At 42.8% G+C, this 12,494-nt stretch overlaps 1 long non-coding RNA gene across 1 annotated transcript; it reads right to left on the minus strand.

Annotated features, from left to right (window-relative positions):
- Positions 1 to 1,658: 1,658 nt before the first annotated feature.
- Positions 1,659 to 2,316, minus strand: LOC143881091 (uncharacterized). The gene is made up of 2 exons (XR_013251853.1): positions 2,156 to 2,316; positions 1,659 to 1,936 (listed from the first exon to the last, which is right to left on the minus strand). It is a non-coding gene; the product is annotated as an uncharacterized LOC143881091 (long non-coding RNA).
- Between the last annotated feature and the right edge of the window lie 10,178 nt (positions 2,317 to 12,494).

Below are 12,494 nucleotides of genomic sequence, written 5' to 3' on the forward strand. Positions count from 1 at the left end.
TTCAACTGAAAAATATAGTAGAATAATGGACTGAAAAGGCAAGCTAGCCACCTGGGAAAGCACCAAAGGAAATATATAGATCTGAAGTAAAGCTACTCCTACATAATAGCATGGTTTTAAATTTCGACCGAAATTTCGGATTTCATTGAGGACCGAAACCGAAATTCTCAAAATTTATCAAATTTCGTTCGAGATTTTGGAAATTTCTTCAAAATTCGTAATAAAATAATATTTTATTCCCTTAAAGTATTTCAAATGAAATTATCGAAATTTCGTCACAAAAAAAAGGCATTTCGTTAGCTGTATGGAATTTTGCTCAAAATTTCGGTTTCGGATGAGTCCGAAATTTTAGCCGAAACCGAAATTTAAAACCATGCCTAATAGCAAGATAGAGGCATTTACGAAACTAAAAGCTTTTTTCAATTCAAGCAAGCAAGCTCTCATCTCAAATGGTAGAGGGTTTCAATCCTGACTCCTTATCCCCATCTCAGTGCTTAGTTGACTTGAGTTAGAGTATTACACTCAAAATAATAAAAATTAAAAGGGACATGATTTACAGACTGCTCGTCGCACTTCCGCTCAAATCAACCACTGCAGTGGCTGCTACTCTAAGAGGCTATTGCAGCGGCTGATCTGGGCATCTGCTCAACAACTTCTGGACACGGTGGGTGGTAGGCATGGAGGAGCATTCTCTCTCTCTCTGCCCCCCCCCCCCCCCCAAAAAAAAAGGGAAAATAAAGATGGATATTTAGGGTTTGAAATCCTATTATTTGTTGCTGTTTTTTTTATATATATAGCCTCTTATCCCTCAATTAGATTAAGTCCGGAGATGTAGCCCTGTGGTTGAGAGTTCAATTCCTTGTGAACCTTATTTTGATTTGTGGGCTCTTGGATAGACTTTAGGTTAATATAACATAATTATTGTGACTGCTAAACTCATTTTCTGTTAGACACATCAAAGTGGATCAATAAAAATGAGATTTTAGTATGTTGATAATCAAAATGATACATGATGTTAGTATCTTAATAAAAAATGAGATTTTATTTGCGACTCATGGATGTTATGATGATATTAGTAGCTCTGCATACAATAGTTAAAGGTGACCCTGACTGTTTAGCCTGGCGGGCCCGCGCGTTTGAGTCACGGGAGTGCGGCGCTGTTGCACGCCGGCTCAGATTCCGGTTTGGGGTGTGACAATTACATTAAGGGATAAGAAAAAACTAAAAAGATAAGAATAAGAAAAGAAGCTTTCTCACAGTTTGAAAAGAGGTGAGTTCGACTTGGGGTGTGCTCTTTTCACTAGTTTCGTTTGAATTAGAAATTCTAACACATGCATCCATCCTCCTTTCATCTATTGAATCAATTACATGCTTATTTTGGGAAATGACTTTAGCACAACTATGTTTTGATACAAGAAGCTCATGTTTCTTGTTTTTAAGTATTTAACTGTCATGTAAGTGCTTTTTGGGAACCATAAAACCCTTTTACAGCTCTTTAAATACTAAAAGACAAGAAACATGAACGTCAGGTATAAAAAATGTTTGTGTTAAATCATTAACCTTTTTTTTCTTTCTAAAATACATATGTACGTACACAATCCGTGACCAATGACGAGTCTGTTTCAACCATGACCCCTTGCAACTTGGCTTTTCCACAATTTGGTTAAGAGAAAGTCATCTTTATTATTTTTATAACACATATATCTATTTCTATTCATCACCACTTGGAGAGAGAGAGAGAGAGAGCACTAATGTACTGAAGAAAACCCATTACATTATTATTAGACGTTCAAACTAGTTGTGAGGCAAGACACCAAGATAGTCCTTGGTCGGACTGCCTAGCAGCCAATGTAACCAGGGCAAGTACTCCGAGGTGGCGGATAATGCACACGTGGACGTGCAGGTGGAATCACTCTAACATCTACTCCATCTGTTTCTGCAAGAATGCACCGGTACTATAACGCACATCCAATGATCCTAAAAATTCCAATTACTTCACGTGTTTCTCTAAAGAAGAAACTGTTTATGATTTTGAAAAGAGAATAAAATTATACCAAGTAGAATTTTTTTTGGGATGGACTTGAAATTAATTAAATCAATGACAAAGAGTCTAAAAATTCAAGAGGGAAAGAGAGGGCAAGATGTATAAACCTACCCTTTTTTAATCCCGTAGTTTCCTCAGCAACTTCTCCACTTGCCACCTCTGAGGAGATGAGCAAAAAAGCAATCGAGAAAATAGCCAAAACAAAAATAGTCTTTGAAGCCATTTTCTTACAAACACACTATCAGAAGGTGAAGAAGGATGACTACAGCAAAACTCCCTTACTGGGATTTATAGCTATGAGTGTGGGGATGTGCAATATTAAATGCATAATATGTGTAACCCACCATGTAGTGGGTTGCTAGTGCCGATTCACCAAATCTTATCTCTTTGTTGGTATTGCATTATTCACAACACTAGTCGTTTAAAGCAGTACATGGGTGAAAGACCAGGAAACACTCCCCTATTAGTGCTTAGTAAGAGATTGGAAGAGCCTCTACTCCCTCACAACTATTGGATTTTGATAGTTACACCCCTATGTTTGGATTAGGGGTGCAAGTTTGGCCCTGTCGGCCCTAAACCGCCCTGAGCCCAAACAGGGTCAGGGCTGGATTTTCCAACCCTGAGGGCGGGTCAGGGTTCATTTTTTTAGACCCTGACTCAGCTCGGGTCGGGTTCTGGGTTAATGCCCCGGGTACCCTGACCGGGCCCGACCCTAAGTTTTCTATTATAGAATTAAACCATCTATGCATGTTTCTTTTGCTAATGTTTTCTATGATCTTGGATTGATGTTTCTTTAGATTATTATTATTAATTGTCTCTGTGGCCCGTCATGTTGTTGAATTCATATTGTCTTATTTTGTCCCCTTTCTCTGTTTATTGATCATTTTGTTCTATATGATAAGTGGTTGCTTTATTTTTGGCACTCTTAACAGGTATTTACGCTAGGGTCAATTAGGGCCGGCCTGGCCCGGCCCTGCTCAATCAGGGCCAATCAGGGCGGGCCAAGGCCAGTACTGAGCCCTGTAGGGCGGGCCATGGGTTGAGGTTTTCCAGCCCTGACTCAGGGTCAGGGCGGGCCAGGGCCAAGAAAATGGGATCCAGGGTTGGGCTAGGGTTTTGAAAAACCCGACCCAACTCGACCTGTTGCAGCCCTAGTTTGGATTCAATAAACAAAGGAAAAATATTGGAGGCAAAAATAAGAGTGGGGCACACATATATATTTGCATGTAGCCTCCACCCCAACCTTACGTCATTTAGAGTAGTCAGTGCTCACAACAGAAATTGAGGACCCAAAATATCTGCAGTCTTTGAAAAGTCCCCCACCACTTCTCTGGTTTATAATTTGAGGAATGCTAAACTCCCTTCCAAAAACACAGATGGAATGCTAAACTCCCTTACTGTGATTTATAGCTATGAGTGTGGGGATGTGCAATATTAAATGCATAATATGTGTAACCCACCATGTAGTGGGTTGCTAGTGCCGATTCACCAAATCTTATCTCTTTGTTGGTATTGCATTATTCACAACACTAGTCGTTTAAAGCAGTACATGGGTGAAAGACCAGGAAACACTCCCCTATTAGTGCTTAGTAAGAGATTGGAAGAGCCTCTACTCCCTCACAACTATTGGATTTTGATAGTTACACCCCTATGTTTGGATTAGGGGTGCAAGTTTGGCCCTGTCGGCCCTAAACCGCCCTGAGCCCAAACAGGGTCAGGGCTGGATTTTCCAACCCTGAGGGCGGGTCAGGGTTCATTTTTTTAGACCCTGACTCAGCTCGGGTCGGGTTCTGGGTTAATTCCCCGGGTACCCTGACCGGGCCCGACCCTAAGTTTTCTATTATAGAATTAAACCATCTATGCATGTTTCTTTTGCTAATGTTTTCTATGATCTTGGATTGATGTTTCTTTAGATTATTATTATTAATTGTCTCTGTGGCCCGTCATGTTGTTGAATTCATATTGTCTTATTTTGTCCCCTTTCTCTGTTTATTGATCATTTTGTTCTATATGATAAGTGGTTGCTTTATTTTTGGCACTCTTAACAGGTATTTACACTAGGGTCAATTAGGGCCGGCCTGGCCCGGCCCTGCCCAATCAGGGCCAATCAGGGCGGGCCAAGGCCAGTACTGAGCCCTGTAGGGCGGGCCATGGGTTGAGGTTTTTCAGCCCTGACTCAGGGTCAGGGCGGGCCAGGGCCAAGAAAATGGGATCCAGGGTTGGGCTAGGGTTTTGAAAAACCCGACCCAACTCGACCTGTTGCAGCCCTAGTTTGGATGCAATAAACAAAGGAAAAATATTGGAGGCAAAAATAAGAGTGGGGCACACATATATATTTGCATGTAGCCTCCACCCCAACCTTACGTCATTTAGAGTAGTCAGTGCTCACAACAGAAATTGAGGACCCAAAATATATGCAGTCTTTGAAAAGTCCCCCACCACTTCTCTGGTTTATAATTTGAGGAATGCTAAACTCCCTTCCAAAAACACAGATGGAATGCTAAACTCCCTTACTGTGATTTATAGCTATGAGTGTGGGGATGTGCAATATTAAATGCATAATATGTGTAACCCACCATGTAGTGGGTTGCTAGTGCCGATTCACCAAATCTTATCTCTTTGTTGGTATTGCATTATTCACAACACTAGTCGTTTAAAGCAGTACATGGGTGAAAGACCAGGAAACACTCCCCTATTAGTGCTTAGTAAGAGATTGGAAGAGCCTCTACTCCCTCACAACTATTGGATTTTGATAGTTACACCTCTATGTTTGGATTAGGGGTGCAAGTTTGGCCCTGTCGGCCCTAAACCGCCCTGAGCCCAAACAGGGTCAGGGCTGGATTTTCCAACCCTGAGGGCGGGTCAGGGTTCATTTTTTTAGACCCTGACTCAGCTCGGGTCGGGTTCTGGGTTAATGCCCCGGGTACCCTGACCGGGCCCGACCCTAAGTTTTCTATTATAGAATTAAACCATCTATGCATGTTTCTTTTGCTAATGTTTTCTATGATCTTGGATTGATGTTTCTTTAGATTATTATTATTAATTGTCTCTGTGGCCCGTCATGTTGTTGAATTCATATTGTCTTAGTTTGTCCCCTTTATGTGTTAATTGATCATTTTGTTCTATATGATAAGTGATTGCTTTATTTTTGGCACTCTTAACAGGTATTTACGCTAGGGCCAATTAGGGCCGGCCTGGCCCGGCCCTGCCCAATCAGGGCCAATCAGGGCGGGCCAAGGCCAGTACTGAGCCCTGTAGGGCGGGCCATGGGTTGAGGTTTTTCAGCCCTGACTCAGGGTCAGGGCGGGCCAGGGCCAAGAAAATGGGATCCAGGGTTGGGCTAGGGTTTTGAAAAACCCGACCCAACTCGACCTGTTGCAGCCCTAGTTTGGATGCAATAAACAAAGGAAAAATATTGGAGGCAAAAATAAGAGTGGGGCACACATATATATTTGCATGTAGCCTCCACCCCAACCTTACGTCATTTAGAGTAGTCAGTGCTCACAACAGAAATTGAGGACCCAAAATATCTGCAGTCTTTGAAAAGTCCCCCACCACTTCTCTGGTTTATAATTTGAGGAATGCTAAACTCCCTTCCAAAAACACAGATGGAATGCTAAACTCCCTTACTGTGATTTATAGCTATGAGTGTGGGGATGTGCAATATTAAATGCATAATATGTGTAACCCACCATGTAGTGGGTTGCTAGTGCCGATTCACCAAATCTTATCTCTTTGTTGGTATTGCATTATTCACAACACTAGTCGTTTAAAGCAGTACATGGGTGAAAGACCAGGAAACACTCCCCTATTAGTGCTTAGTAAGAGATTGGAAGACCCTCTACTCCCTCACAACTATTGGATTTTGATAGTTACACCCCTATGTTTGGATTAGGGGTGCAAGTTTGGCCCTGTCGGCCCTAAACCGCCCTGAGCCCAAACAGGGTCAGGGCTGGATTTTCCAACCCTGAGGGCGGGTCAGGGTTCATTTTTTTAGACCCTGACTCAGCTCGGGTCGGGTTCTGGGTTAATTCCCCGGGTACCCTGACCGGGCCCGACCCTAAGTTTTCTATTATAGAATTAAACCATCTATGCATGTTTCTTTTGCTAATGTTTTCTATGATCTTGGATTGATGTTTCTTTAGATTATTATTATTAATTGTCTCTGTGGCCCGTCATGTTGTTGAATTCATATTGTCTTATTTTGTCCCCTTTCTCTGTTTATTGATCATTTTGTTCTATATGATAAGTGGTTGCTTTATTTTTGGCACTCTTAACAGGTATTTACACTAGGGTCAATTAGGGCCGGCCTGGCCCGGCCCTGCCCAATCAGGGCCAATCAGGGCGGGCCAAGGCCAGTACTGAGCCCTGTAGGGCGGGCCATGGGTTGAGGTTTTTCAGCCCTGACTCAGGGTCAGGGCGGGCCAGGGCCAAGAAAATGGGATCCAGGGTTGGGCTAGGGTTTTGAAAAACCCGACCCAACTCGACCTGTTGCAGCCCTAGTTTGGATGCAATAAACAAAGGAAAAATATTGGAGGCAAAAATAAGAGTGGGGCACACATATATATTTGCATGTACCCTCCACCCCAACCTTACGTCATTTAGAGTAGTCAGTGCTCACAACAGAAATTGAGGACCCAAAATATATGCAGTCTTTGAAAAGTCCCCCACCACTTCTCTGGTTTATAATTTGAGGAATGCTAAACTCCCTTCCAAAAACACAGATGGAATGCTAAACTCCCTTACTGTGATTTATAGCTATGAGTGTGGGGATGTGCAATATTAAATGCATAATATGTGTAACCCACCATGTAGTGGGTTGCTAGTGCCGATTCACCAAATCTTATCTCTTTGTTGGTATTGCATTATTCACAACACTAGTCGTTTAAAGCAGTACATGGGTGAAAGACCAGGAAACACTCCCCTATTAGTGCTTAGTAAGAGATTGGAAGAGCCTCTACTCCCTCACAACTATTGGATTTTGATAGTTACACCTCTATGTTTGGATTAGGGGTGCAAGTTTGGCCCTGTCGGCCCTAAACCGCCCTGAGCCCAAACAGGGTCAGGGCTGGATTTTCCAACCCTGAGGGCGGGTCAGGGTTCATTTTTTTAGACCCTGACTCAGCTCGGGTCGGGTTCTGGGTTAATGCCCCGGGTACCCTGACCGGGCCCGACCCTAAGTTTTCTATTATAGAATTAAACCATCTATGCATGTTTCTTTTGCTAATGTTTTCTATGATCTTGGATTGATGTTTCTTTAGATTATTATTATTAATTGTCTCTGTGGCCCGTCATGTTGTTGAATTCATATTGACTTAGTTTGTCCCCTTTATGTGTTTATTGATCATTTTGTTCTATATGATAAGTGATTGCTTTATTTTTGGCACTCTTAACAGGTATTTACGCTAGGGTCAATTAGGGCCGACCTGGCCCGGCCCTGCCCAATCAGGGCCAATCAGGGCGGGCCAAGGCCAGTACTGAGCCCTGTAGGGCGGGCCATGGGTTGAGGTTTTTCAGCCCTGACTCAGGGTCAGGGCGGGCCAGGGCCAAGAAAATGGGATCCAGGGTTGGGCTAGGGTTTTGAAAAACCCGACCCAACTCGACCTGTTGCAGCCCTAGTTTGGATGCAATAAACAAAGGAAAAATATTGGAGGCAAAAATAAGAGTGGGGCACACATATATATTTGCATGTAGCCTCCACCCCAACCTTACGTCATTTAGAGTAGTCAGTGCTCACAACAGAAATTGAGGACCCAAAATATCTGCAGTCTTTGAAAAGTCCCCTACCACTTCTCTGGTTTATAATTTGAGGAATGCTAAACTCCCTTCCAAAAACACAGATGGAATGCTAAACTCCCTTACTGTGATTTATAGCTATGAGTGTGGGGATGTGCAATATTAAATGCATAATATGTGTAACCCACCATGTAGTGGGTTGCTAGTGCCGATTCACCAAATCTTATCTCTTTGTTGGTATTGCATTATTCACAACACTAGTCGTTTAAAGCAGTACATGGGTGAAAGACCAGGAAACACTCCCCTATTAGTGCTTAGTAAGAGATTGGAAGAGCCTCTACTCCCTCACAACTATTGGATTTTGATAGTTACACCCCTATGTTTGGATTAGGGGTGCAAGTTTGGCCCTGTCGGCCCTGAGCCCAAACAGGGTCAGGGCTGGATTTTCCAACCCTGAGGGCGGGTCAGGGTTCATTTTTTTAGACCCTGACTCAGCTCGGGTCGGGTTCTGGGTTAATGCCCCTGGTACCCTTACCGGGCCCGACCCTAAGTTTTCTATTATAGAATTAAACCATCTATGCATGTTTCTTTTGCTAATGTTTTCTATGATCTTGGATTGATGTTTCTTTAGATTATTATTATTAATTGTCTCTGTGGCCCGTCATGTTGTTGAATTCATATTGTCTTATTTTGTTCCCTTTCTCTGTTTATTGATCATTTTGTTCTATATGATAAGTGGTTGCTTTATTTTTGGCACTCTTAACAGGTATTTACACTAGGGTCAATTAGGGCCGGCCTGGCCCGGCCCTGCCCAATCAGGGCCAATCAGGGCGGGCCAAGGCCAGTACTGAGCCCTGTAGGGCGGGCCATGGGTTGAGGTTTTTCAGCCCTGACTCAGGGTCAGGGCGGGCCAGGGCCAAGAAAATGGGATCCAGGGTTGGGCTAGGGTTTTGAAAAACCCGACCCAACTCGACCTGTTGCAGCCCTAGTTTGGATGCAATAAACAAAGGAAAAATATTGGAGGCAAAAATAAGAGTGGGGCACACATATATATTTGCATGTCGCCTCCACCCCAACCTTACGTCATTTAGAGTAGTCAGTGCTCACAACAGAAATTGAGGACCCAAAATATCTGCAGTCTTTGAAAAGTCCCCCACCACTTCTCTGGTTTATAATTTGAGGAATGCTAAACTCCCTTCCAAAAACACAGATGGAATGCTAAACTCCCTTACTGTGATTTATAGCTATGAGTGTGGGGATGTGCAATATTAAATGCATAATATGTGTAACCCACCATGTAGTGGGTTGCTAGTGCCGATTCACCAAATCTTATCTCTTTGTTGGTATTGCATTATTCACAACACTAGTCGTTTAAAGCAGTACATGGGTGAAAGACCAGGAAACACTCCCCTATTAGTGCTTAGTAAGAGATTGGAAGACCCTCTACTCCCTCACAACTATTGGATTTTGATAGTTACACCCCTATGTTTGGATTAGGGGTGCAAGTTTGGCCCTGTCGGCCCTAAACCGCCCTGAGCCCAAACAGGGTCAGGGCTGGATTTTCCAACCCTGAGGGCGGGTCAGGGTTCATTTTTTTAGACCCTGACTCAGCTCGGGTCGGGTTCTGGGTTAATGCCCCTGGTACCCTGACCGGGCCCGACCCTAAGTTTTCTATTATAGAATTAAACCATCTATGCATGTTTCTTTTGCTAATGTTTTTTATGATCTTGGATTGATGTTTCTTTAGATTATTATTATTAATTGTCTCTGTGGCCCGTCATGTTGTTGAATTCATATTGTCTTATTTTGTTCCCTTTCTCTGTTTATTGATCATTTTGTTCTATATGATAAGTGGTTGCTTTATTTTTGGCACTCTTAACAGGTATTTACACTAGGGTCAATTAGGGCCGGCCTGGCCCGGCCCTGCCCAATCAGGGCCAATCAGGGCGGGCCAAGGCCAGTACTGAGCCCTGTAGGGCGGGCCATGGGTTGAGGTTTTTCAGCCCTGACTCAGGGTCAGGGCGGGCCAGGGCCAAGAAAATGGGATCCAGGGTTGGGCTAGGGTTTTGAAAAACCCGACCCAACTCGACCTGTTGCAGCCCTAGTTTGGATGCAATAAACAAAGGAAAAATATTGGAGGCAAAAATAAGAGTGGGGCACACATATATATTTGCATGTAGCCTCCACCCCAACCTTACGTCATTTAGAGTAGTCAGTGCTCACAACAGAAATTGAGGACCCAAAATATCTGCAGTCTTTGAAAAGTCCCCCACCACTTCTCTGGTTTATAATTTGAGGAATGCTAAACTCCCTTCCAAAAACACGGATGGAATGCTAAACTCCCTTACTGTGATTTATTGCTATGAGTGTGGGGATGTGCAATATTAAATGCATAATATGTGTAACCCACCATGTAGTGGGTTGCTAGTGCCGATTCACCAAATCTTATCTCTTTGTTGGTATTGCATTATTCACAACACTAGTCGTTTAAAGCAGTACATGGGTGAAAGACCAGGAAACACTCCCCTATTAGTGCTTAGTAAGAGATTGGAAGACCCTCTACTCCCTCACAACTATTGGATTTTGATAGTTACACCCCTATGTTTGGATTAGGGGTGCAAGTTTGGCCCTGTCGGCCCTAAACCGCCCTGAGCCCAAACAGGGTCAGGGCTGGATTTTCCAACCCTGAGGGCGGGTCAGGGTTCATTTTTTTAGACCCTGACTCAGCTCGGGTCGGGTTCTGGGTTAATGCCTCTGGTACCCTGACCGGGCCCGACCCTAAGTTTTCTATTATAGAATTAAACCATCTATGCATGTTTCTTTTGCTAATGTTTTCTATGATCTTGGATTGATGTTTCTTTAGATTATTATTATTAATTGTCTCTGTGGCCTGTCATGTTGTTGAATTCATATTGTCTTATTTTGTTCCCTTTCTCTGTTTATTGATCATTTTGTTCTATATGATAAGTGGTTGCTTTATTTTTGGCACTCTTAACAGGTATTTACACTAGGGTCAATTAGGGCCGGCCTGGCCCGGCCCTGCCCAATCAGGGCCAATCAGGGCGGGCCAAGGCCAGTACTGAGCCCTGTAGGGCGGGCCATGGGTTGAGGTTTTTCAGCCCTGACTCAGGGTCAGGGCGGGCCAGGGCCAAGAAAATGGGATCCAGGGTTGGGTTAGGGTTTTGAAAAACCCGACCCAACTCGACCTGTTGCAGCCCTAGTTTCGATGCAATAAACAAAGGAAAAATATTGGAGGCAAAAATAAGAGTGGGGCACACATATATATTTGCATGTAGCCTCCACCCCAACCTTACGTCATTTAGAGTAGTCAGTGCTCACAACAGAAATTGAGGACCCAAAATATCTGCAGTCTTTGAAAAGTCCCCCACCACTTCTCTGGTTTATAATTTGAGGAATGCTAAACTCCCTTCCAAAAACACAGATGAAATGAGGCCCCCATTGGATGCATATCACCAAAGTGCGTGCATTTAATATTCTTTTACATTACTTTGGTGACATGCATCCAATGGGCAATGTCAGCATCAATTTTACCATTGGAGATTATATTCGCACCTCGTTTACTTGATAGTTGATAGTCACCTCTCTCTTTGCTTTGAACTTTCCTTATTGATTTGTCTGAATATGGATGGATATGCTTTCATTGGATACACTTTCATTTTGATAGAAGTTCAAGTGCTACAAGAAATAAGCCCTTTGGCGACAGCTCACATCCGTCACCAATTGTTATATAACCGTCTCTAAATATTTTTCACGTCGACAATATTTTCATCGCTAAAGGATTTTAGCGACGGATATGGCGTCGAATATATAACCATCGCCAGTTATAGATATAGCGTCAGTTATTACCATCGCCGACTATTTTTTTAAGTTTAAAAAAAATAAAAGACTATTTTTTTAAGTTTAAAATAAAATAAAAAATCACTTCTTCAGCGACGGAATTATTCCATTGCTATAATCTTTGTGACATACCCAAAATACACCTATTGCAAATCCCCCCACCCCCGAACCCCCCAAAAAAGAAAAAGAAAAGTGAGGGGCATTTTTATCTTGGAGATAAATTGCGATTAGGGCTTTCTTTACAAAGCCTATAGATACAGCTTTTATGAGTTTTCCTCTATAGATTGGATGGTTAGGATCAACCTATGGAAATGATTTTTGTGGCACAACACGGAGTCCATCGAATCCAACCATGGTTGATTTTTATGTGTATAGACTAAGTTTGAAACCTCCCAAAACCATAAAATTTAGAAAATGAGTTTTCTCGTGAAAAAGCCAATCACTATGTGTCCCGGTCAACCTTCAGGAGACTACTGTCTCAGTGTGGTCTTCCTCAGCCAAAAGAGATGTGTAACATCGCCGTTCTAAACCAAAAGAGACGTATTCAATAACGTTACCGTTATAAGCCAAAAGAGAAGTGAGGACCAGAAGAGAAGTGAAAAGTTTCTAAGCCAAAAGAGACGTATTCAATAACGTTACCATCCTAAACTAAAAGAGAAGTGAGAAAAGATAATGATTGACTTTGGGTTGTCAGTGTTCCAAAATGTTTTCCAACACATGTCAAGCATCCGTCCATCTCTAGTTATTTCTGCCGGCCAAGATAGAAATGAACCCAAGGTTCTGTAGGTTCAAATACACATTCAGACGAGCCAAAAGAAGCCTCGTGTAACGCGCCATTTAATGGGCAGTAAGGAAA

This window comes from Tasmannia lanceolata, unplaced genomic scaffold (assembly GCF_043159265.1).
Source record: "Tasmannia lanceolata isolate RefF3 unplaced genomic scaffold, GAP_Taslan_0.1 ptg000007l, whole genome shotgun sequence".
NCBI lineage: Eukaryota > Viridiplantae > Streptophyta > Magnoliopsida > Canellales > Winteraceae > Tasmannia > Tasmannia lanceolata.